We start from the raw sequence: 25,229 nt of genomic DNA, 5'->3' as shown, positions 1-25,229 counted from the left end.
TTAAGTCTTGGTGCACCTGGGTGGCTCATTTGGTTAAGCATCGGACTCTGGATCTCAGTTTAGGTCTTGATCTCAGGGTTGTGAGTTCAAGCAGGAAATATCTTAAGTCTAAACTATAGGATATATTTTAACAGTATGTATTCAATTTAATAAAATGAATTTGTGTACTAATGGTGTTAAAGAGTATTTTATTCTTTCAAATAGCAAACAATCCTCATGTATAGTTGAGAAAGATTTAAAATATTCATTCTGTAGTATCATTTGTATGCTTTCTATCTAATAAGAAGGAGCCAACACAGTTGTTAAGAGTAGAATCAAAAAGAGAGAAAAAAAAAAAAAAAAAGTAGAATCAAACTGTCCAGCTCCACAGCCTAGCTGAGGGATCCAGGGGAACTAAGAATATTTGTGCCTCCATTTGATCATTTCTAGGAAGATAATAAAGGCACTCATTTCATAAAATTGTTGGCAATATAAAATAAGTTCATATATGTAAAGCCCTTAGAATAGTATCACATATAAATATATAACTTTATATTAATAACCTGTGATTTTTTAAATGGTTTATGTAATATAGTTAATGATGCCATAAAGAGTCTCACAAATCTTGATTAAGCTAGGGAAGAGCACATGAAAACAATTTATTTCAATGTCATGTGCCATGAAAATTAAGCAGACATCCTATGGCATACACATGCTAATTATTATCAACATTACTCATTAAAGCATCAATATTTCAGCTAAGTCACTGTGAAAGGAAAGCAATTCATAAGTTTGATCCTATAACACATTTTGACTCCCACAGTGTCAGATGATGGTTTTCAGCTCCAGCTGTGGCATAGCTATTAAGCTGTTTGGCATAAAGTAATTTATGAAGATTTTTAATGGGAAAACAGTAGATAATTGCATGGTTTTTTACCCAATCCAACTAAACTTGTGTCTCTTTCATTCTGCACTAATGCACTATCAGATAATCACTCTGCTGACCAAAGTGACACTGGTGATTATGCAGAGTAAATATTTTATTGAAATTGTATTCACTCATACATCCTGAATGTTACACATTATTGTTTTGAAAATGCATTCCAAAACTTTTAGCTGAAGACGCAAGAAAAATCCTTTCAAACTAGCTTTCACTAGACAGAAATTCAAGAGTCAAGATGTCTTCAGAGCTGGTTAATTCAATAGTGCAATGATGACATCAAGGACCCAGGTTATTTCTACTTCTATTTTGTTATGAGGATGACAGCTTTGTCCTCAGTCTGGCTCCTTTCATAGCCATGGCAATTATGGAGATCACATCAACACATAATAATTACCTAAGGCAGAATAGTAATTCGTTTTTCTAGATCTCTTAAACAAGAGAGGAAAATCTGACCAGAAATATGAGCAGACTTGTCTTATATAGCTCACTGGCCAGAAGTGGATCATGTGCTAACCCCTAAGCCTATCACTGACAAAGGGAAGAGGAACATCTTTACCTTAGAATCAACCAGGCTTTACATCTGAACAAAAAGTACCATCTTTCCCTCAGATAAATGGTAAAAGGATGAATGAATTATTAAGGAATATATTACTAAAAGAAAAAAGGAATGAACATTGGTTGGGCAATAGTTCCTTAAATAATCAGGAACATCTTTCTCTTCAAAAGTTGTGAACTACATTATAAACAATCAAACTGCATATATACAGATGAATAATGTTAGACTTTGCTAAAGCCATTTGTAATATAATCTATCAAATTGATACGAGAATTAGTTAAATTTCAGATAAATGCATAATCTCTTTAATTCATTCTCCATCTTTTTAAGTTGACACAAAAGTTGATAATTTACTCTATGCCAGACCTGGGTTTGGTGTTAAACATACTCTGATAAATAAAACACATATGGTAGGTATGTGATGCTAGTAAGCTTAAGGCGAGAGGTCAAGCATTTAATAAATATACATATAAAGATATCATTGGAGTTAAGATAAATGAAGAAAAATGACCAGATACTATGAGAGAGAATAATGTTTAAGGGGCAGAGGGAAGCAATAGGTTAGATTGTGTGATCTGGAAGATCTGAAGGGGTCTCACTGAAAAAATTACACTAGAGTCCTGAAAGATGAGTGGGGTTTGACATACATTCTCTCCTTGGCCAAACTCTACAATCAGGCTCCCCTAAACCTTTCAACAAGGTCTACTATCATGTTCCTCCATATTATCCGATTTTAGCTAGACTCTTGATAAGTCAGTTTAACCATAAGCTTCCACCTTTGATATCTGATCAGGTTCCACATTTTTCACCATCCCCCAAGTGATGTCTCATCATCCTGGTCTGCTTTCAGCTAGAATATCATTAGGCCAGTTTCCTTAGAACCCTCCATTACCCCTTATGTTTCCTGTTACAGATTCCACTTAGTAATTCTCCATCCACTGAACCCTGCCTTGCTCCTTGCCTATATGTTCCTACTTGCCCATGCTGTATTCAGAATTAAGCTTAATCTCTCTCTCCTACTGCAAAATTCCATTGCAGGTCTTTATACCTATTACACTCCCCTTGAATAATGTCTGTTTTACTGTGCCTTAATCATGCTATGGAATATATATATATATATATTTTTTTTTTAAATACAATATATGCTATGGAATATATATATATATATTTAAATACAATATAAGATATATATACATGTATTTTTTAACAGTATTCACCATATAAAGAATGAAAGACAGCCTCCCTGCAGGAAACCACTCTCTACAATGATTCCTAAGGAAGAATGAACTTGTATGCATACAGAGCAAGTAACTAAAAAAAAAAAAAAAAAACTTTACATTTTAATTATCAGAAATCACAGTTTAAAGTTTTTTAGTAAGCTCCTTTTAATTTTAAATTTATTAAATTTTTTTGTTGTTATGCAATACATTTTATAGGTAACATAATACTATTAAATATATATATATAAAACTATCTTTTCTTTTAGCCAGAGAAGCATCAAACTCATGAAAAAAGCAAAATTTACAAAAGAAAGTATTTGAAGTCTTGTGATTTCAGCAAAATTATGCATGTTAATTATTAGCATTTGAAGGATGCTTTTATATTCAGATTACTATAGCATAATGGAATCTTTCTAGAATTATCAACTGAATGGTATTTACAATGACACTACTTTGAATATTATGCATCTTCCAGAGTCATTCACAGTGATTGCTACCTTTGGTAGAAACCATATATATTCACCTCAATGCTTACACTGTTTTATCATTTACAAAAGGAAAAATTAATATGGAGTAAGTTAATAGCATGCATAATTTAACATTTTATATTTGTGACAGATCAGAAAATGTCACATTGTGACAGACCATGAAAAAAAATTCTTAAAGTCTATGATTCATTATTTGTCCTAGAAACAAAACAATACAAAGGAAAAGGAATTCTTTTAACACTGACTAGAGTTCCATTGGATTTGAATTTCCAGAAGTTCTGCTTCTACCTCTTCTGTGAACCTAGGAAAAGTATGAATGACCAAAAGCCTTGATTTACCCACCATCCTTCTAAAATACAAGCTGTAGATGGGCAGGAATGTTTGCTTTGCACACTCATATATTCTAAGCACATAGAATCCAGCTCATGTTAGGGTCTCAAAACTATCTGTTTAAGAAAATGAAACTCTTAAATGAAACTCTTTTGAATTTCTATGACTGTTAAATAATATTGTGCATTGAAATGCTTTTGAAAAGTGCTAATAGTAGGTGAAAGTACACTTCCAAATGTAAAATTTCTACATTCTAGCCTTTAGAATTGGAATATATATTATTATAATTTTTCCCAGATTAGGAAGGATAGCAATTTTATTCAAACTATTTTAGCATGTATTCACTTCAAAATATTATTCAAAGAGAAAAAAAAGGTTCATATAAGAAAAAAAAAATCAAACGTGTTTTGCAAACATGAATAACCTTAGTAGGCTAGTTTAAATAACTGAGTTATGAATTTTTATATTCTTAAAGTCATAATCCACCTATTGATAATATTTACATTTCCTGGAAACAAAAAGGATTAAAATATTTAAGCACAGTCACAGATAATTAAGCTACTATAATTTAGATTAAGAAAAGAGATGATAGTCTAGGTTGATTGGGCTAAACATGTTGAAGAAAATTAAAACAATGTTAAGTGAAAAGCTAGGGGTGGTTATTTTGAATAAAATTTAAAGTTTGAAAATGCTTCTGGTACCCAGTTTCCAAAGTGTAGGGGTTTCCCCACACATTCAACAAGCAATTCTCAAACACTGGGAGGTATCCTATAATTCAACTCAATTCTGACACTATCCATTCATAGATAGCATCAGATCTGACAGGTTAAGGGTTCCATCTCACAAGACTGCTTGCCCCTACACACACTTCAGATGCCAGTCACAAGTCCTGGTTGTGACCTGTGCTTGAGTGACTGGATACAAAATTGGAGATTCCAACAAACCCCTCCTCAGGTATGATTAATTTGCTAAAGGGCCTCACAGAAACATTTCACTTCCTAAATTATCAAGTTATAAAATGCTGTAATTCAGGAATAGCCAGAGAGAAGAGAGGCATAGGCAAGGTATGGGAAAAGGGCACGGGGCTTCCATGCTCTCATCTGGCATACCACTCCCCACAAATCTCCAAATGTTCATGGGCCCAGACACTCTCCAAACCCAGTTTTCTTGGGTTTTTATTGGAGGCTTCATTACATAGGCATGATTGATTAAATCATTGACCATTGGGGACTAACTCAACCTCCACTCCCTTGATAATTGTTCTCAGCAAGTTATAGCCTTTTAAGCTCCAGTAACCATCAAGAAAAAAACATATATCTTTCATATATCTTTTTTAGTTTTAAACTCCAGAAAGTCATATAGACAGACATGAGGGACATACATAAAGTGAGATATCTCATTTCCTCTAACACTATTCCTTTTTTTTCCCACTGCTTCTTCACATCAATCCTTCTGAACATCCTTTGTTCCTTTCCATCTTCTAGACCACTAACTGTTGGGGTAATGCAAGACTCAGTCTGAGAACCACTCTCCTACATTTATTATTGTTCCTCAGATATTCTGACACAAGCTCTAATACCTTCTTGAACAGGTCACTTCCACTTTTATACCCCTATCTATCCCATAAATTCCAAGATCCCTATTTGTCATCTTCACTTGGATTTCAAACAAGCATTTTAAAACAAGTATACAAAAAAACTTAGATTTCTGTCTTCAAACCTGCTTTTCTATCGAAGCTCCTGTGAGTGATACCACAATTCCCAAAATTTGGCTTTATCCCTGATTGGTTTCTTTTGCATGGACTCCACAAAAAGTCAGCGAAGAAATGCTAACTACCCTCTCAAGAATTTCACCACTATTAACTGCCAACTAAATGACTATTATCTCTCACCTAGAATTGGCTCTTTTTTCGCTTTCTTGGAAGACAAGTTACTTTCTACATAGCAGTAGATATGATACTTTAAAAAATAAGTTGCACCACAATTATTGTCAGTGTTATGATTTGTTTCAATTAAACCCCAAAAGTCTTGTCCATGGTCTATGAGACCCCACATGATGAGTATCTATCAGATTTCTAAACTTATCTTCTCTCTCCCTCTTCCTCTTTCCCTCCTCCTCCCCTTCTATTTGTTCTATATCTTTGGCCTCTTGGCTTTACCCAAACAGGGCAAACACTCTTCCTTAAAAACCTCTTCTTCCAACAATATCATAAAGAAAAGTGATATTTTGTAAGACAGATACAAAGCAGATACTGTTATTTTAGACAGAATAGTTAAGAGAAAATTAAATGTTAGTTTAATTTTTAAAGACACATTTAAGTGATATTATCTTTGTATATATATATACATATATCTTTTATATTTACATTGAAAACCTCATCACAGTGTTCATCTAGCTAGCGTCATTTCCATATTTTAAGTTCCATTTTCTGAAAGTCAGAAGCTTAACTTCCATTGTTGTTAATATAAAGTTACTTTTTCTGAAATCAGTTCTAACCAATCCTCTATGTCCATGCAGTTATCTTCTTAACCACTTGCAGTTCCAACTGCCTATCCTCTACTTCCATCTCTTGCCTACTTGCTTCATAGGATCCCACTTCACCTTTCACCCATCAGCCCTTTTTATCAAGGCTTCCTGGGCTTGCTGGAGCTCCAACATCTGCTCTGGTCTGCCCACCACCGTTCCTCACCCACTCTCTCCATGTGAATACTAGTTTGCTTGCCTTCTCATTAATGATTTTAACCTAAAGTAGCTTTTAAATGCTACCATGCAGAGATGAGAATAATCACCAAATCTGTTAGGGTCAGAACTCTTCTCATTTAAAAAAAGGAAATGCAAATCAAAAGCATTATAAGACCAGACCGGTGAAAGCAGTTTGAAAAACATGAAGTAATATAGAACTTTTTACTCAAGATGTAATGGGAAGGATTTGGATTATAAACTAGAGACAGTGAATGCAATTTTATTATACTTCTGCATTGTGTTCCCCTAAAAATCTCTTTTTTATGTACTCTATGAAATAAGCTTATACGAAAGAAAACTGAGATAGATGAAATGAACCAGAAGAGAAATAAAACAAATAAAGAGAATGATGATTGAGATGAAAAGGATGTAATGAACCTAAAAATCCAATGTTAAAAAAATCTAATTAACAACTGAAACTCACCAAATTGAATCAATAAATGTATTAGAAAAAAATTCCTTTAGAGAAAACACCTTCAACCTTGTCAATACCTCTGATGAAATTGTGAATTATATTCCCTTATTTTTCTATCCCAACTTCACCCTCCCCATTAACCCACAGTGGTAGGCATATAACAGGCCTAGTCAATCATAATGCCCTACTCTGACAAAAACGAATACTACAAGTCATGTAAATATCATTCCATCAGGGACAATTAAAGGTCTTCTGTGGAATTGTTAATTGGAAGCTCAGGGGAAAAAAATTCAACTGCATTTGGAAAGCAAAAATCTATGGTTCTATTAATAGTCCTACAAAACATTCTCTGCTGTGAGAATAAAAATCAAGAATGCATAATAAGATATAAAAGATGGACTGAAAGAGAAAGTAATAGACACCTTATGTAGTGTGTATTGGGCTCAGCTCCTGAATCCCTGGGTGCTCAGGCACTCTGAACTACCAACAGGTCTGTTGCACATCCAATATGTGCTAGCTGTCGCACACTGCCACCTCTTTCTTGTTCCTCATCAACAGTTTGCCTTATTTACTTCTCGGAGTTGAACCTCTCACAATGGAGGCTGAAAATGCTAAATATTTTCTCAGCCTCAATCCTGCTATAATATAGGCAGAATCCTGGTGTATGGATAAATAAGGTAAAAATAAACTAAAAAATTTCAAAACTCTTCCCTGTTTCAGTAAGATTTGCATAATGTTTAAGAATGATTGGATACCAGAGACAGTGATGAAGAGATCAAAAGAATCATAGAAAAGCTGACTCAGCCTTGACATCTTGAAACTCCTGAATACTTCCTAGACCTACTATTCTGGAAATTGTGCTTGCTATAAGAAAATGAAACCTCTATTATTTAAGCGCTTCTAAATACATATTCTATTACATACAGACAATTGACTACCAAATGATATGTCAGTTCATTAATTTTAGACTAAAAACAGAATCCTACTGAAGGAGAGCAGAATTTGTCACCCTAAAATATGGCTTTTTGGCAGAGGGATTATTTTACACTGGTAATTCTTAAAAAAAAAAAAAAAAAAAAAAAAAAAAACAGAAACATGAGAGAAGCTCTGAAAAACGGGTTGAAGTTACTATATTCTAAAAACAACCTTTTAGGTTCTTTGGCTGCTCCAATAATTATGTTGATGTAAGATTAATAGAAGAAGACCAAGTGAAAGTTTAATAACATGTATACCTCCTGTATTCATTGGAAAAATCCAAGAAAACGAAGTAACTCTGAAATAGCAGATTTTGGGGGTGAGAGAAGGCCAATTATGGGAGGTAACAGGGATCATATTTTGCCACACCAAAATATGCCTGTTTGGCATACGGATTATTTTAAGCTGGCTGTTTTTAGAGAAGCCCTGAAACCTGAGTAGAAGTCATCCTTTTGTAAGGACCTATTTACATTTATAAGGGTATATGAGTACCCAGGACATAGTCTCAGGCTCAGTGCCTATCAGATATGTGGTGCTACCAGCTTAGATGGGAACGGCTATTGCCATGCCCCACTGACACACTCCAGGCCATGACACACAATATCAACTCTCTCTTTCTTAAGACTTAAGTCCCTGTTGGGCAGAGTGCAATGTCAGAATGCAGGCCCTTCACATTCCAGCATAATCTCCAAGCACCAGATGAAGGAGGAAGCCAGATCATGCCCACGGGTTCAAAGAATGTGGGAGTAAGGCATGGAGAGCATATGCCAAGAAAGAGAAGGCAGAAAGAGGGAATGTGCTTGAGCTGAGTCTCTAAGTCCCTAGCAAATGCCTCATTGTCCCATCAGACTTCAACTGGAAAGGAGAAAATTATTTAGAAACATAAGGAAGGCATTCTGAGTGTGCAGTCAGGTGTGACTATGGAATTCTCATGCCCAGGAGGCCAGTTCTACCCAGAAGCCAAATTGAACAAGCTCCTAACTGTCAAAGCCGGAAAAGCTTGAGCAACAAAATAAATATTAAAATAATGGATTATAACACAAAGAATAAAATAAACATTTATGAGTCCATGTTGATTTAAATAAGTAAATAAGAACAGAGGACAAGTCATTCTTACAGAAAGATTGTAAATAATATGTATAGATACATTTTCTCCAACCCATCCCTAGAGAGAGTTTAACCTACTTCCCCTTGAGTCTGGGCAGGATTTAGTGACTCAATTTCAACTGAGTATGAGAAGAAAAAATAGCAAATTTAGGGAGAAATCTGGCAAAAAAAACCCCACTCTAAACAAATGACACATGTTAATATCACTAACAATAAATAGGAGGAAAGATAAGTGAATGTATCTTACAAACCAAATTGAGAAAGAACTTAGTTCTGCTAATATTGAAGAGTCCCCCGTCAAGTGGCTTCTTACAAAGGCAAAGAACATATAAAATTCTCTGTAAGAGTAATGAAGGGAGCATCTCATATGTGACAGAATCATCACTCAGTGTTGATAGAGTATCTTACATAACTTGTGATAAGTAGAATTCTAAGGTGGTACCCTAGAACCCCAGCTTCTTGTGTCCACAAACCTTCTTTTAGGTATTCAGTCAAAAATTTATCTAAGTATTACTGTAAAGGGACTTTGCAGATGTAATAAGAGCCACAATTAGACATTAAAATAGGGAAATTGGAGACACCAGGTGGCTCAGCAGTTAATCATCTGCCTTCAGCCCACGATGTGATCCTAGAGTCGGGATCCAGTCCCACATTGGGCTCCCCGCAAGGAGCCTGCTTCTCCTCCTGCCTATGTTTCTGCCTCTCTCTGTGTGTCTCTCGTGAATAAATAAATAAAAATTTTAAAAACAATAAAAATAAAATAAAATAGGGAAATTGTCCAGATCGGCCAGACCTAATCACATGAGTCCTTTAAAAGTTGAAAGTTTTCTACAACCAGTCACAGAAGAGTAAATCAGAGAAGTGTTTTGTGGCTAGTCTAGAAGAAAGGAAACACTGATATTTGAACTGCCAATGGGAGTCACAGGCCAAGGAACTGCAGGCAGCCTCTAGTTGCTGAGAATTGTCTCTGAACAGAGGTGAACCTCATTTGTGTAACTATGTATAAATACATTCTTCCAACAACCAGTGAGCCTAGAATACCATGAGTCCCGGATAAGAACCGCATCCCTACCAACATCCTGAGCAGATCCAGTTATGCCATGCTTGGACTTCTGACCTACGGAAAAGGTAAGATAATAAATGTGTGCTGCTTTAAGATAAGCTCTTAGTAATTTGTTGGTTAGCAGTTAAAAACTAATATTCTCTCCATCCCCTTAGTAAATTTAGGGGAACCCATAAATCCTACACAATTGAGGTCATGTTGTATAATAGTCCACTTTATGTAATAATTTCTATAGGTTTTTTAATCTTATCTATTAAAAATGTATATCTATCTCAGAGTTCTTCAGTTAGTCACATCAGATTATTGCCAGGAAAATTATATGTTTAGCAAAGAAAAAGCATTATGAACTATGAATAAAAGGAAATTTTTATAATATGACAATGAATATTAGTCTCATAATGAAAGCCAAAATCATACCAAAAATTGATAAGAGAAAAGGCATTGATGGCAAAAAGCACTTTTTTTGTTTAAAATAGCTTTTATGTTCCCCAACAATTCACTTGTAAAGAAAAACAAACACCATATAAATATTGAAAATGAAAATGAGTAACAAAATGGTGATGGCTTGCTCAAAATAGCTTTGATATTTCAAAAACAATTCAGTTATAAAAAGAAAATAATCACATAAATATTGAAAATAAGAAACACAAATTATATTTTCTACTGAAGGAATGCTTACTTGCCTATAAAATCCAAGAGAATTAATGAAACCTCTTAGAATTAATAAAATAATTCACTTATATTTGATTAAAAATCCTTAAAGATAGAATAAATGATTTTCTATATATGGCATATTTGATGAGTTGGAATATATGATTGACATAAATCCTATTCATAAGCCATAAAAATATAAAACACCTAGGGAAAAAACTTAACATTGCAGAGATATATGTATAAAGCTATATTGTTATATTGTTATGCAGGCAAAAAGAAGGCAAGCATAGGAATGAACATATATTCCTAAATTTCTATATTAAAGATTTTGACATTTAATTATTTTTTAATCATATAATATTTTTACTTCAGCTATGTCAATTTATCATTGTGAGGGGGTTCAGGATAGGCCATCTGGGATGTGCCACTTGGACATGGGGATTATTTTGACCTGAAGACAACCCAGACTTTACAGACTCAAGAAGAGCTTTTACTTCCCCCTTCCCTGCTTGAAAGAAGTTGGATAGGGGGCTGTTGCAGGCATGCTATGAAGACCCACCCATTAGTGTGTCCTTCCACAAACGTCAGCTTTATTCAGTCATACAGCAAAGTTAACATAATCGCATGACAGTTTCAGGATTCCAAACTCAATGCCATTTCACTATGCATCTAACTTGACTTCATACACAAGTCACACAAAACAAAGCACAATGCAAAGTTACACCACAAACAAGATACAAAAGGGGTAAGAAGTTAAGGCACCAAACATGAAGTCAGTCCATGAGTGCTCAGTGGATATGAGGCCTCGGTCCAGTCCTGGTCAGCTCGAGGTTGAGTGCTCCTTATTATGCTCAAGCAGTAGAGAATCTCTATGTTCAGAGACCAGTGGGACTCTCATCAAAGGGAATAGTAGCTCCCTTTTTGATGTGGTCAGATGTGAAAGGGTCAGCATTTGGTGACTGACCATTTGCTGCAAAAGTCCTCCTTTTTTAAAGGGCTTCCTGGTTATCAGTTCTGGGTGTTATCAGTTTGCGCTGGTTCAGGCAATATCCGGTCTTAGCTGTGATATCCTTGGCTGCTTGAAAGGAGTGATTTATATTTTGGTTTCTATAAGCACTTACCCATACCAGGAAGAGAGCTATTGCCAGAGATAACCTTTTACATTGGAGAAACTTATCTGCATGGCATGGCAAAACTTTGTTTACCAAACTTTTGCTCTTCCCATCTTCCTGTGAACTGTTTTCCTCTCCTTTGACATCCCAGGCCCCCAGACCCTTCTCCTTAGCTCAGAATGGCATATAAGCCTCAATTGTTTGACTATTTGAGAACCTCTCAAGACTTACAGGGCTCTGTGTGAACCAGACTAATGCCATCTTGGACAAATCAGCCAAGATGACTTCTCTGTGACCTGAAGTCTTCTTAAGCACAGTCTTCTACTTCCCATATTCTTTCTTTTTGTCTAACTACACCCATCAGTATATTCTCGGGGCATAACCTTTCTTGATCTGCTCTGTTGGTATGACTATTGCACACACCGATTCTCCAACATTCTCCCTCCTGGGTAATCTCCAACCTTGTCAATGGCTACAAAAGCAGGTCTTACTGGAGGTGGTTGTGGAGATCTCAACTTGTAGTAACCAGACAAGATAGGCATCTATAAATCTCCTTAATAAACCCTTTCTTGTCAAGCTGGACTAGTCATCCTTTTTCTTTAGTCTTATGACTCCTTTGTTTTTTGCAGGTCAATCTGTACATACCCACCAGTTCTCCTACTACAATAGGCCACCATTATTTTGTGTTAATTATATATATTTTTATTAATGTATGTTCTAATAAAATGTGTGCTTTTATTTTATGGGAACATATTTAATTCCAATGTTTGTTTTATTTGATCATAGTTGGCACACATGTTACATTCGTTTCAGATGTACAACATAGTAATTCAGTTTTTCTATACAGTATGCCATACTCTCCACAAACGATCTACTATCTGTCACCTTGCAACACTATTACAATACCATTGACTGCATTCCCTATGTTGTACCTTTCATCTCTATGACTTATTGGAAGCCTGTATCTCCCACTCCCTTCATTTCCTGTTTGTTATTATTTCTCACCTATTTTTTTCCCCATGGAACAGAACTCTATTGCTATATGTACATGTAATTCATTGCTTCTAATTGCTTAAAATACTTCATGGTACACATCCATTATATCTATCCATTCTCTGATGACGAAAAGCTATATAGTCTCCAAGTCCCTGCGCTGCAAATCATGTTCAATGAATGTACTTTTACATATCCCCTGTGGAACAATGGGGATTTTCTTTGTGATATGATAAATATTCCTACACTTAATTTGCCTAAACATTGGTAGATTGATTTCCAGAATAGCTGTTCTCTACACTCTGACCAGCCAGCAGCACATCAGGCTTTTATTCCCATTATCCACCAACAACTAAAATTTTCACTTTCTAATTTTTAACAGTCTAATATATATTAATTATATCTTTTTTATTTTAATTTGCATGTCTGGATATTAATTCTTTTGGAAATGTACTTGATTGTTATTATTTAAGGGTTTCCTTTTATAAATTGCCTATCTATATAATTTGCTTATTTTTCTCTTGAGTGTCCTCTTGTTAATTTGCAGAAATCTTCATATATTCTAGATATTAATCATGTTTCAGTTTTAAACATTGCAAATATCTTCTTAAATTTGTTATCTTTCTATTAACTTTGTGACATGCTTTATTAAATAGAAATATTTTGTTATAATCTTATTAATATTTTGCATTATGTTTTGCTTTTTTCAAAAGCAAAGTTCATTTTTTAAACTTTATTATACTGTGGTTAGAACAGTTAATATGAGATCTCCCTTTTAACCAACTATTAAGTGTATAATACAGTATCACTGACTGTCAGCATAATGTAATACAAAAGATATATAAACTTATACATCTTGCTTAACTTAAACTTTGTGTCTTTTGGTTAGTAATTTATTTTTCCTCTCTACTCAGCTTCTGACAACCACCTTTCCACAATCTGAATTTATGAATTAATTTGTATACCTCATATAAGTGGAATCACGCAGTATTAGTTTTTCTGTAACTAGGCTTACTTCACTGAATTTTTATTTAAGAAATCCTTCCCCATCCTAGGTCACTAAGATATTCTATATTTGTACACATGTACAGAATGTCCAAACAGGCTAAAGTTCAGTTCAATTAAACAGTCTCACAAGTGGGAAGACTTACTACACACTTTAACATTGTAAAAATGACCATGGTTCAAACCACCATCTTTTTAACAATTTCATGTTTGAAAGAATAAGAATTTTAGGAATATTGACTGTATATAAAAAGCGAATAAATAAATGTATGCTTTAAAAGGATAGTTTATATTTTCTATTGCAATATACCAAAAATACTTATATTAAACATAAATCTTTTTCCAAGGCTCCAAGAAGTTTCATGGAGAAGCTATAAATACTTAAAGTCTGAACTATTATAAGCCTTACACAATTTTAATCTACTAAAATTTATGTTGGGACCCAACGTCTATCTTTACAAATATATACTTTTATAGACATCTTATATAAAGTTCCTGAAATGTTTCAGGTGGAAGCATCTATCTTCTCTCTCTGGCTGCCACCCAAGTACAGGACATTATCCACCCCTATAATTCTTCTGAATAAGAGATTCTGGGGGCGCCTGAGTGGCTCAAATGTTGAGCATCTGCCTTTTGGCTCATGTCATGATCTCGGGGGTCCCAGGGTTCTGGGATCCTGGGATCCAATACCTCAGTAGGCTCTCCCTGCAGGGAACCTGCTTCTCCTTCTCCCTATGTCTCTGCCTCTCTTTGTGTCTCTCATGAATAAATAAATATAATCTTAAATGAGAGAGAGAGAGAGATTTTCTAATTAGTTGTTGTACCAATGCTTATAAAAGAACCAGGAGAATTTCTGTGGCTAGTTCATGTTTAATTTCTGCTTGTTAAATGTAGATAACAGCATGCTGAAATCAAAAGATTTTATGTATAAGGAAAAATGCTTCTTTACACATAGAGTATTTGATTTTCTCTGTATCAAGAGGAGTGGACCTTTTTTAATGCATCTCTGGGCTTTTCTAATAAATATATTCCTGAGCTATTTTTGGATGAAATAGTCATTCTTCTGAATTGCATTTTTACTCTTTCAATTTTCTAAAAATTTTCTTCTTTAAGGTAAATGACCATCTAGCTGAACATTAATAACAAAGAATTTCACATGTCACTCTCTTCATTGACTTGCAAATGCAATCATTCATGTTCTTTTTTGAATGTAGAGCAATACAGTGCATTGCATTACAGACTGCAATTCTCATCAAGCAGTTGTGTGAAGAGCCAGTTCTTTTTCTAATTCAGAACTACTACTGAAGACTACTATTGAAAAATACCACATTTCATATGCAAGGTTAATCTTATCCCTCAACCAGAAAAAAATAAATACCACCTCCCTAACTGAGGTGTAAGTAATAGAATTAAAGTCAATCGAAGAGTCCATATCAGTAAAAGAAGAAAATCTGAATCCAAGAGTCAAAGTATGAAGAATCAAATGACTTTAAGCAGAGATATATATGAATTTAAAACATTGGAGAAAGAAAATAGAATTAGTTCTAGGTTTAAAAAAACACTTAAACACTTTATGATTTTATATATTCCTCAGAGTACTACCTGTTTGACAGGATATGTTAACCTAGGAATGCCTCTGTGCATGGGTATCCTAATTTTGTGGCATATTTTTCAACTTCTTTGACCATGACATATTTTAAAAACGAGATATATTGATAAAAGATTATGATCGAAATTACAGGAAACAATCATTTTTTAGAAAAGAAACAAATTTGGAGCATTTGACCAACGCGTTCTAACTGTGGACCAATTAAAATTCTTTTTCATTGTATAACAGAGAATCAGAAAAAGAGGATAAAAGTGATAGAAAGTTATATGTCCAGGACAAGTGATTTTTGTTATTGCTTGTTGTCATTATATTTTAGATAAAATCCAGGGCTACTCAACTTTCAGTTAAGACTGTGGCTATCACTAATGAAACATGCCTTGCTAGAGAAATATTTAAAACAATATCATTCCAAAGGGGGCTCCAACTTTGGAGTTTTTGACAAAAAGAGAAAGGAATTGGAGTATTATGACACAAAAAAACCCAAAGTCTATCGAGTACAGATTTACCAGTGGGTGTTTTTTCCTTCCTAGACATTGCAGGAGTAAAATTTATTAAGCTCAAATTCAGTTTAAATGAATGATGATAAAGGATTATTGAAAAAAATAGGATGTTTTTGTTTTGTGCTGTTTGGTTTTATAAAGTTCAGCTTTCATTTGTGCAGTTTGCCTCCTCTAAAGGTTTCAAATGATGTCTTAAATTTTAACTTATAAGATCCTGAATTTGGGATTTGGTTGCAGTTTTTTGCAGAGGGATATTTAGTTTCCATTTTCATCTACTCTTTAGAAACTCATCTGAAAGAGAGAAACAGTAATCACACAATTATATATATATATAAGAGTAAAATAAAGATTTTACTTTTTATTTATTCACGAGACACACAGAGAGAGAGAGAGAGAGGGAGAGGCACAGAGAGAGAGAGTGAGGCAGAGACACAGGCAGAGGGAGAAGCAGGCTCCATGCAGGGAGCCCGACGTGGGACTCGATCCAGGATCTCCAGGATCACGCCCTGTGAAGGCGGCGCTAAACCGCTGAGCCACCCAGGCTGCCTCAATTATATATATATTTTTACATAATAGTTCCATGGCTGGAATTTTGCTGTGAAAAATTCTCATCTCATAATGTGTGCTGGTATTTACGTATCTTCTTCTATGGCTTGTTTCTGAAGCATAAAGTGTTACAATTATGGTTTATTTAGGTGTAGCACTGCAGGAAATAATAACATCACTTTTAGTATTTAAAATATTAATTTTAATAAAAAGTCCTAGTACAGTTGAAATTGCTGAATTAAGCAACCAGGTTTCCTGATGCTAAATTTGCTTTCTTGAAAGGTTAGGGACATTTAGAAGTGCCAGCAGTTGTTCAGGGCACAAAGATACCATAAATCTCTTCTAAAGTGTGGCTTAGTACTCTGAAAAAAAGCATATATTCTCAAAGTCCAATACTTTCCTGATGAAATTTATATTCTGGTGAGAACAGAGCTAGTAAGCTTCTCAAGTCTTTTTATTGTGCTAAATGTAGGGAAAATGTTACCACAAGAAAGAACAAACAAAACAGCCTCATATTCAACGTACAGACCAGTGAAGTAGAGGTGATGCCTGTCACATAAATAATCTGGCTCCCTGTCCACACAGGGCCTCAGGGTTGCAGATTGAGATATGGTTAAATTCTGGGATCTGTTTGTAGTATTTGCACATACTTGAAGGAGTGTGACTCTGGTGAGATTGGCTCATATTAGCCAAATTCACAGAAGACTGACCTGCTGGCCAAATGACAAATCATTAATATATAACGAAAAATGTAAAATGACAAATCATTAATGTATAAAGAGAAATTAACACTCAAGGAAAGTGTCACATTCATTTCCCTTAATCAGAACAGATACTCCCATGAGAAAAATCTTCATGAAAAGCACAAAAAAAGTGATAGTTGAGTAAGGGTAGCAATTAGCACTTGAGGCCAGAGGTGTCTGTATCTGCTGAGTAGGGCTGTCCTAACAGACAAGGCTGCAGACGCAATTAAACATTTTTCCTCTTTGAGTTTTACCTTTTTAAAGATACTCCGCTTACTGTACCCTTTCTGTTTACATAGTCTTATTTTAGACAGGGCATATTATAATAAATTAAGAGGAGCCAAATTTGGTTAATTAAAATCTTACACAGAATCTCAATGTATTGAATGGCTGATCAAAGCAACACCAAAATGGATGAAATGCACGTGAAGTCCACTCTTCCTCTACCTCACAAGCCCTCCCACCCCCACCTCTACCTATTTTGGCCTCTAGAGAACTCTGGAGTTCTGTAAACCAAGGTTGGAAGCTTCTGGATTAAAGATAAGCAGTATCCTCTAGTGGTCAGTGCTAGAATCTTATTTGGCTAGCATTTAAAACCAGTGTTCCTTTGTTTATAAAATAATGACATTTTCCTGTACCATTTGGATGAGCTTGTTTATGTTTTAGTAAAAACAACTCTCAAATTTCAGTGATATGTAATCAAAAAAGCTTCTCCTTCATATTCATGTTTCTCACAATTTCCCTACATTATTTTTGTCCTTCCTCAGGACTCATCCACTCTCTGGACATCACTAGAAATTTTGAAGGGGGAAAGAGAGGCTCTAGGAACTTCCACCCAGAAGGAACGTAGCTTAGGTCCGCTCACATGGCAGTGGCCACAGACACAAGGCCAAGGCTGATGTCAAGTGTGCTGGCTAGTGGAATATCATTGCAGGGAATAGAACTTGTAATCATACACTACCTAATACTAACCTTTATCTTGTGATAAAGATAAAGACCACCCTGAGAGGTGGTCAAGGAAACTACATTTACTACCATTTCCTTGTACCGTTTTGGTAAAATGTGACATTTACTGTGTTTATTCTTAATTTGATGCTGGACATAGAAGGAGGGGTTTGTGGCCAATTTGGAATGTTTCCCTGCAGTACAGTTTTATTATCTTTCGGTAACGGTCCAACAAAATAGGAGTGGAATGGACACAGGCCTAGCAATATTAGAAAGAAGACTTTAACTACTATTAGAGGAAACATTGAATAATTAATTTTCAAATTAAGAGAGGGCTTCAAGCTTAAACTAAAAGAAAACATTGCATGATAGCATAAAATGTTAACTGACATTACCAAATAGAGATAATTTTCATGTAAAAAAGAAGGAAAGTGGAAAAAGTTTTAAGAAGCTAATTCATGTTTCAGCTGCTCCCGAGTTAGGACGCTGAAGATGTGTTTTGTTTTGGGTGATTTTATATTTTGGTTTTTGTTTTGCACTACCAAAAATTTGTGGTCATTATGCTACTAGAGGTAAATTATTAAAAAAAAAATCTTGTTTTATACCCTATGACCAACTTATAGCTTCCTATTAAAGAAAGATAGTTTGGAATCGATTGTTCTTCTTCAGAAATAGAGTCTCTACAATTTATTTTTGCCCTGTAAATTCAAGATAAGTTCTAGTTCAAAGTCTGAAGATTTAGGTTAAGCTTGAAGCCTTCTCTTAATTTGAAAATTAATTATTTTTCAACTTCTACAACTTGCACAGTTTAAAAAATTTATAGAGTATATTTTTAAAATGGATTCCAGTATAATCTATAAATATTCAATATATTTGAGAGGAATGACAAGAATATGCTGGATGTGAGAAGATACCTTTAGATTTCTAGTTTCTGTTTAGTATATAGAAAACTAAAAAGGATGTCACTCCTACCAATCACCGAGAAAAAAAAAAAAAACATGATCTGAAAATGCCACACTTTTCTGGAGTCCATTTAAAAACTAAGGTTACTCAGCCCAATAAAGACACACTGAAAGAATCTTAGGGAACACACTTAATGGTGGAAGACTGAATGTTTTCCCCTGGTACAAATAAGAAGTCAAGTATAGGGGCACCTGGGTGACTCAGTGTTGAGTGTCTGCCTTCAGCTCAGGTCATGATCCCAAGGTCTTGGGATCAAGTCCCACATCAGGCTCACCACAGGAAGTCTGCTTCTCCCTCTTCCTGGGTCTCTGCATTTTTCTGTGTGTCTCTCATGAGTAAATAAATAAAATCTTTTAAAAAAAGAAAAGAAGTCAAGTATATTCACTCCCATTACTCTCATTCAGTATTTTTACTGAAGTTTTAACTGGTGCAATTAGGCAAAGGACCAAAGGATCTCTGAAAATTATCCAACACTATACATTCATCTTGGTCCTTGGCACTCCATGGGGAAGATGGAAAATAAACATTACAGAAAGGTCTAAAGAATTCCAGAGTGGAAATATAGTGCCCATAGTTCTATGCTACACCTCCTAAGTGTAAGCATAGAAATTATCAATCTTGAAAGAAACCTGAGTTCCACATGACATGTGAAGAGTAGAGCTATATTAGATGAGAACTGTGTCTAGGCAGGTGTATTTGTGAGCAGCCTCAGATGCAGTACATGTTAAGGAATCAAACAAGGTGAGGCACAGCAGAGCTGAGGCCAGTGAGGAAAGAGACACACGTGGTTATTGATATTACTGGAATCTTGAATATTCCACTTCTCCCTTTAGGTTTAGAGTAAGATTCTATTTCATCACTATTTTGTGCCCAGATGGGGCCATGGGGCTACCTCTGGCCAATGAGCTGTGGGTGAAAAGGATGTGTTTCATGTGTAGAAAGAGGACTTGGTTACCAGTGTGAGGCTCTCCAGAGTACTTGTTTTCCTCTGCCTTGACTAACAGCAACGCTCAGATAGTGACTTCTCCATTATCCTGGGTACCTGAGAAAGGATAATGACAGTGTTAAGCAGAATTCCAGGGACACCCTTGATATATAAGTATATATAAATATATATTACGAATATATTTAAGTAGTATAAGTAAAAATGAAACCATTGAGATTTTGAAGTTGTGTGTAACTCCAAGTATCCTAGCTAAGCTTGACCCAGAAAGCAGCAAAAGCACTAATTTCAGGACAACATGTACCCCTAAACACATAATTCATACCTGGGATGTAATAATAGAGAAATAATTCCCAAACTCTTATTTTTATTTTTTTCCAAACTCTAAGTTTAAATGAAAGGAGACTAGATTGTTGGGCAGGATATCACTAAAGTTGTTAGATTTTAGAAATACAAGTTTAGGGATCCCTGGGTGGCGCAGCGGTTTGGCGCCTGTCTTTGGCCCAGGGCGCGATCCTGGAGACCCGGGATCGAATCCCACGTCGGGCTCCCGGTGCATGGAGCCTGCTTCTCCCTCGGCCTGTGTCTCTGCCTCTCTCTCTCTCTCACTGTGTGCTTATCATAAATAAATAAAATAAAATAAAATAAAATAAAATAAAATAAAATAAAATAAATAAAATAAAATAAATACAAGTTTACTTATGAATATATATAATTAAAATAATGAATAATGAATTAAAAATACCAATTCTTTGTAATATCAGAAGTCATGAGTATGTACATATATGCTTTTAGGTTTTCCAAAAAAACTGGTTTGGGACCATTCTGTGACAAATATTGTTGTATTATTCTTCTCACTCTATATATTTCTTGTGACTCTCATACCTTATATCTGAAGTCATGTTTACCAAATGCTAAGTAACATTCTTGATAGTGAGATTTATTTACTTTTTCTTTTTTTGTTGTTTATTTACTTTTTCTTAAGATTTATTTTTTCATTTTGAGAGGGGGTTGGGGGCAGAAGGAGAGAGAATCTCAAGCAGATTCCACATTGAGTGCAGAGCCAGAGGCAGATATGGGCCTCAGTCTCACAATCCTGAGATCATAACCTAAGCAGAAATCAAGAGTCAGACACTTAACCAACTGAGCCACCCAGGCACCCTGATAGGGAAATTTAAAATGATACTTTATTCTTTGGATTTTTACCTGTCATATGGGTTTATTTTTACCCTCAAAATAAGCATTTATCATTATTATAAAAATTCTAACACTATAATTTTAAAATGTCACTCATAATCCAATATGAAGAGTTTTTCTCTAGTAGAAAGTTGAATGTCCTTATCCAAAACCCATAATCATAAAGGTTAAGCAAAATTAGTAACTGCATTTGTATTTACAAGATGTCAAACAATTATTCACAAGTAAGCTAATTTTAGCATCTTTGTACTATGTTGAGATTAATCCCTTTCTTAAATATGTTGTATAGATTGATTGTTATTTGTCAGCTGATTGTGCAATTGTACACTTTAATCACTTGTTCTTTATTGAAGGAAGAGTTGGAAATGAGCTTTTGAGAAGTCTGAATTTAGTTTAGAGATACTAAGTTTTACCCGTGACATTAGAATTTTTTAAAGAAATTGTCATGCCTCTCTGCACCGAAAACAAGTTAACATTAATTAGTTGAATAAGGCCAAATTAAAACTAACCTATTATCTTCAAACTTGCCAAGAAACTAGATCTTGATTGTTCTCACCACAAAAAAGACATGATAATTATGTGAGATATTAGCTAATCATGCTATGATGCTAATCACATTGCATGATATAAATGTATTAAATCAATCAACAAGTCACACACCTTAAATTTACATAATACTCTATATGTCAGTTATAGCTCAAATAGAAAAACACAGGAAATGTAACACACACACACACACACACACACACACACACAGAGTTCATCCACAACGCCATTCACCTACTGCTTCTAAATAGTTCCAAAACTTTGCCATCATGCCAAAATAAAGCCTCATACCCATTAAACAGTTATTCCCCATTTACCTTCCCACTCTGGACGCTGATACTTACCACCCATCTGCTTTTCTGTCTCTGTGTATTTACATATTCCGGATGTTTCATATAAATGGAATCTTATATATATGTGACTTTTTGTATCTTGCCTCTTCAACTTAGCATAATGTTTTCTAGATTAATCCATGTTTTTGCTTGAAGCAGTATTTAATTCTTTTAATGACTGAATAACATTCCATTCTGTGTCCGTCCATTCATTGACCTGTGGGTTGTTTCCACACTGACATTTTGGCTTGTGAATAGTGCTGCTGTGAGCATCAATGTACAAGCATTTCTTTGAGCCATTGTTTTTAGGGCTTTGGGTTGTATTGCTAGGTGTAGATTTGCTGGGATCATATGGTAATTCTATGTTTAAGTTTTTGAGGAATCGCCAAATGACTTTTGATAGCAGCAGAACCATTTTTCATTCCTGCTAGCAGGTGCACAGGATCCCTATTTTCCCACATCCTTGCCAACACCTGTTATTTTCCATTCTTTTGATTATAGCCATCTTCGTGGGTGTTTTACCTGCAAGTTTTACTTTACCATCTCATCTTTTAGCTCTTATTTTGTAAATTCCATCTTTTCTTGGGAGCAAAAAGTAGGCACTATGAAAAATCATGTTCCTTATGGTGATTTTTCTCCAAAGTACTTTCTTCTTCTTAGAGTTGTTTAGAATCTTCTTTAAAGTTGTCACTTCCACAGATACTCCTTAATGAGTTTTGCAATCACTCATTTATACTCAAGCATAGCATTTGCTGAAGAAAAATATCCATATCCTGCTTTGTGGACAACTATTACAAATGTTTGGAGACATAGTTAATTCCAGACTTTGTCAATGAAAATTATTAGGAAAGTAATACACTGAGAAAACTAGGGAGAGAATATCTGCTATAGGCTGTCCCAAAGGGACAATTTATACATACATAATTTAGTCAATGTGGTGAAGCTAGCATTCCAAGAATTATCTTCATATATCAATATTTTTTTCCTTCTGATCAGCCCAGTCCAAGAATATACAATGACATTGATATTCATTGGTGAATGCCATATTAGGCATGTGGGAGACTCAGTATTAAGGGCAAGCCAGGTCCCTAGGGCAAGCCAATTCCTGCTTGGTTTCTGTATTTGCAGTTGCTCTTGTACTCTTTGCATAACTAATTATGAAAGCTCTGGATCTGCAGCAGCAGAAGGCAGCTCATGTGCCTTTGTCCCCACTCTTTGCTCTATTTTTTGCATTCTTTTTTAAAATTTTAATTCCAGTATAATTAACATACAGTGTGTTATATTAGTTTCAGGTGTACTATACAGTGATTCAACACTTATTGAATCATATTATTCAGTGCTCATCACGATACCTGTACTCTTTATTCCCTTCACCTATTTTATTCAACACCCACCCCCTTTCCACATCCCCTCTGGTAAACTTCAGTCCAGTTCTCTATGGTCAAGAGTCTGTTTTTTGGCTTGCCCTTTTTTTTTTTTTTTTTGCTTTGTTCATTTGTTTTGTTTTTTAAATTCCATATATGAGTGAAATCATATGGTATTTGTCTTTCTCGGACTTATTTCACTTAGCATTATACCCTCTGGATTGATCCATATTGTTACAAATAGCAAGATTTCATTCTTTTTTGTGGCTAAGTAATATTCTATTGTAAATATATACCATGCTTTATCCACTCATCTTTCGGTGGACACTTGGATTGCTTCCATTATTTAGTTATTGTAAATAATGCTGCAACAAACATAAGAGTGCGTGTATCTTTTCAAATTACTGTTTTCATAATCTTTGGATAAATATCCAGTGATAGAATTCCTGTCTCATATGATAATTCTATTTTTAATTTTTTGAGGAACCTCCATACTGTTTTTTCACAGTAGGTACCAATTTGTGTTCCAATAACAGTGCATTAGTGCTCCTTTTCCTCCACATACTCACTAACACTTGTTTCCTCTGTTTCTGATTTTAGTCTTTTGAAAAGGTTTGAGGTGATATCTCATTGTTGCTTAGATTTGGATTTCCCAGATGGTGAGTGATGTTGAGCATCGTCATGTGTCTGGTTGTCGTTTATATGTCTTTTTTTTAGAGAAATGTATTTTCGTGTCTTCTGCCCATTTTTTAGTTGGGTTATTTGATTTGGGGATGTTGAGTTGTATAAGTTTTTTTTTATATTTTGGATACTAACCTTTTATCATATTTGTTTTCATTAAACATACATATGAGACTATCACTATTAAAGCATTTGTATGAGAATTGAGGGAGCATAATGTATGTGCAATATTTAGGACAGTACCTAATAAATTGCACATACTAAAATAATATTAGTTATAATACTAATGCTTATAATCCCTACAGTGTTATAAATCACCTATGGTTAATGTTATCTATATTCCAAATTTAAAACATAGTACATTGATTATCACAATATATGGCTTTAAAAATTTAACACAATACAAAATTATATTCCCAAATATGTGTGTGTCTATGTGTATGTCTGTGTGTCCTGTCTGCCATGACAGTGATAGAAGTGTAAAGTATTAACTGGCGTTTAGTTTCCAGATTCCCCTATTGAATCACAACTTATTTTCCCAAAGTCATATAGATAGTTTGAAGTTTTTAAAAAGCTGACAAGTAAGAGGACTATGAGGGTTTGCAGTTTTATAGTTTTACAAAATGTACTTCATTGATCCTGTTGGGGACAGTTGCAGCAGGAAGGTGATGAGAGTGGTTGGAATCCACTTAGGAAGGCTGTATGCATGTTAGGGACAAGAGGCCTAGATTGGTAATCAGGAGGCTCTAGAATGAATACCAAATCTGCCACTTTATAAATCACAAATTTTGGGTCTTATAGGCATCTTAAGCTCCAACTTCCTCACTTTGACTTAAGGGGAAAAAATGCTTGCTTTATGAGACTTTTGAACAAAAAGCAAACTTAAAATACATGACATTTATAAGGATACACATATTTTGAGGAGTCAACATATGTTGACTCTATTTTTAATATCAAAAACAGGTCAACTGGACCCTGATTTTAGTAGTTGGGTATCCTGTTTTACTTCAATTTTTTATTGTTTATATAACAAAGCATGCTTCTTTAAAAAAAAAATCAATGCCAGTTATTTATAGTTACATAAAACACCTATCTCTTAAAAAAAAATTGATCTTCCCCACTTTCTCTAATATTAACCAACAATTTAGATGGAAGTTTTTGATTACTGATTCAGTCTCATTACTCATTATTGGTTGGTTTAGATTTATTTCTTCATGAATCAGTCTTGGTAGGTTGTAAAAGAATAAAATATTTAGGGATAAACTTAACTAAAGAGGT

At 34.7% G+C, this 25,229-nt stretch overlaps 1 long non-coding RNA gene across 8 annotated transcripts in view; it reads right to left on the bottom strand.

The window, feature by feature from the left end:
• Positions 1-15,706: 15,706 nt before the first annotated feature.
• LOC102153439 overlaps positions 15,707-25,229 on the bottom strand; it is a 65,840-nt gene continuing 56,317 nt past the window's right edge. For all 8 annotated transcript variants that reach the window (XR_005385623.1, XR_005385624.1, XR_005385622.1 and 5 more), the window contains 2 exons: positions 19,844-19,930; positions 15,707-15,982 (listed from right to left, as the gene is read on the bottom strand). This is a non-coding gene — a long non-coding RNA (uncharacterized LOC102153439). The remainder of the gene's footprint in view (positions 15,983-19,843; positions 19,931-25,229) is intronic.

The sequence above is a fragment of the Canis lupus genome, chromosome 38 (assembly GCF_011100685.1).
Source record: "Canis lupus familiaris isolate Mischka breed German Shepherd chromosome 38, alternate assembly UU_Cfam_GSD_1.0, whole genome shotgun sequence".
NCBI lineage: Eukaryota > Metazoa > Chordata > Mammalia > Carnivora > Canidae > Canis > Canis lupus.
This window is presented reverse-complemented; position numbering and strand designations above follow the sequence as displayed.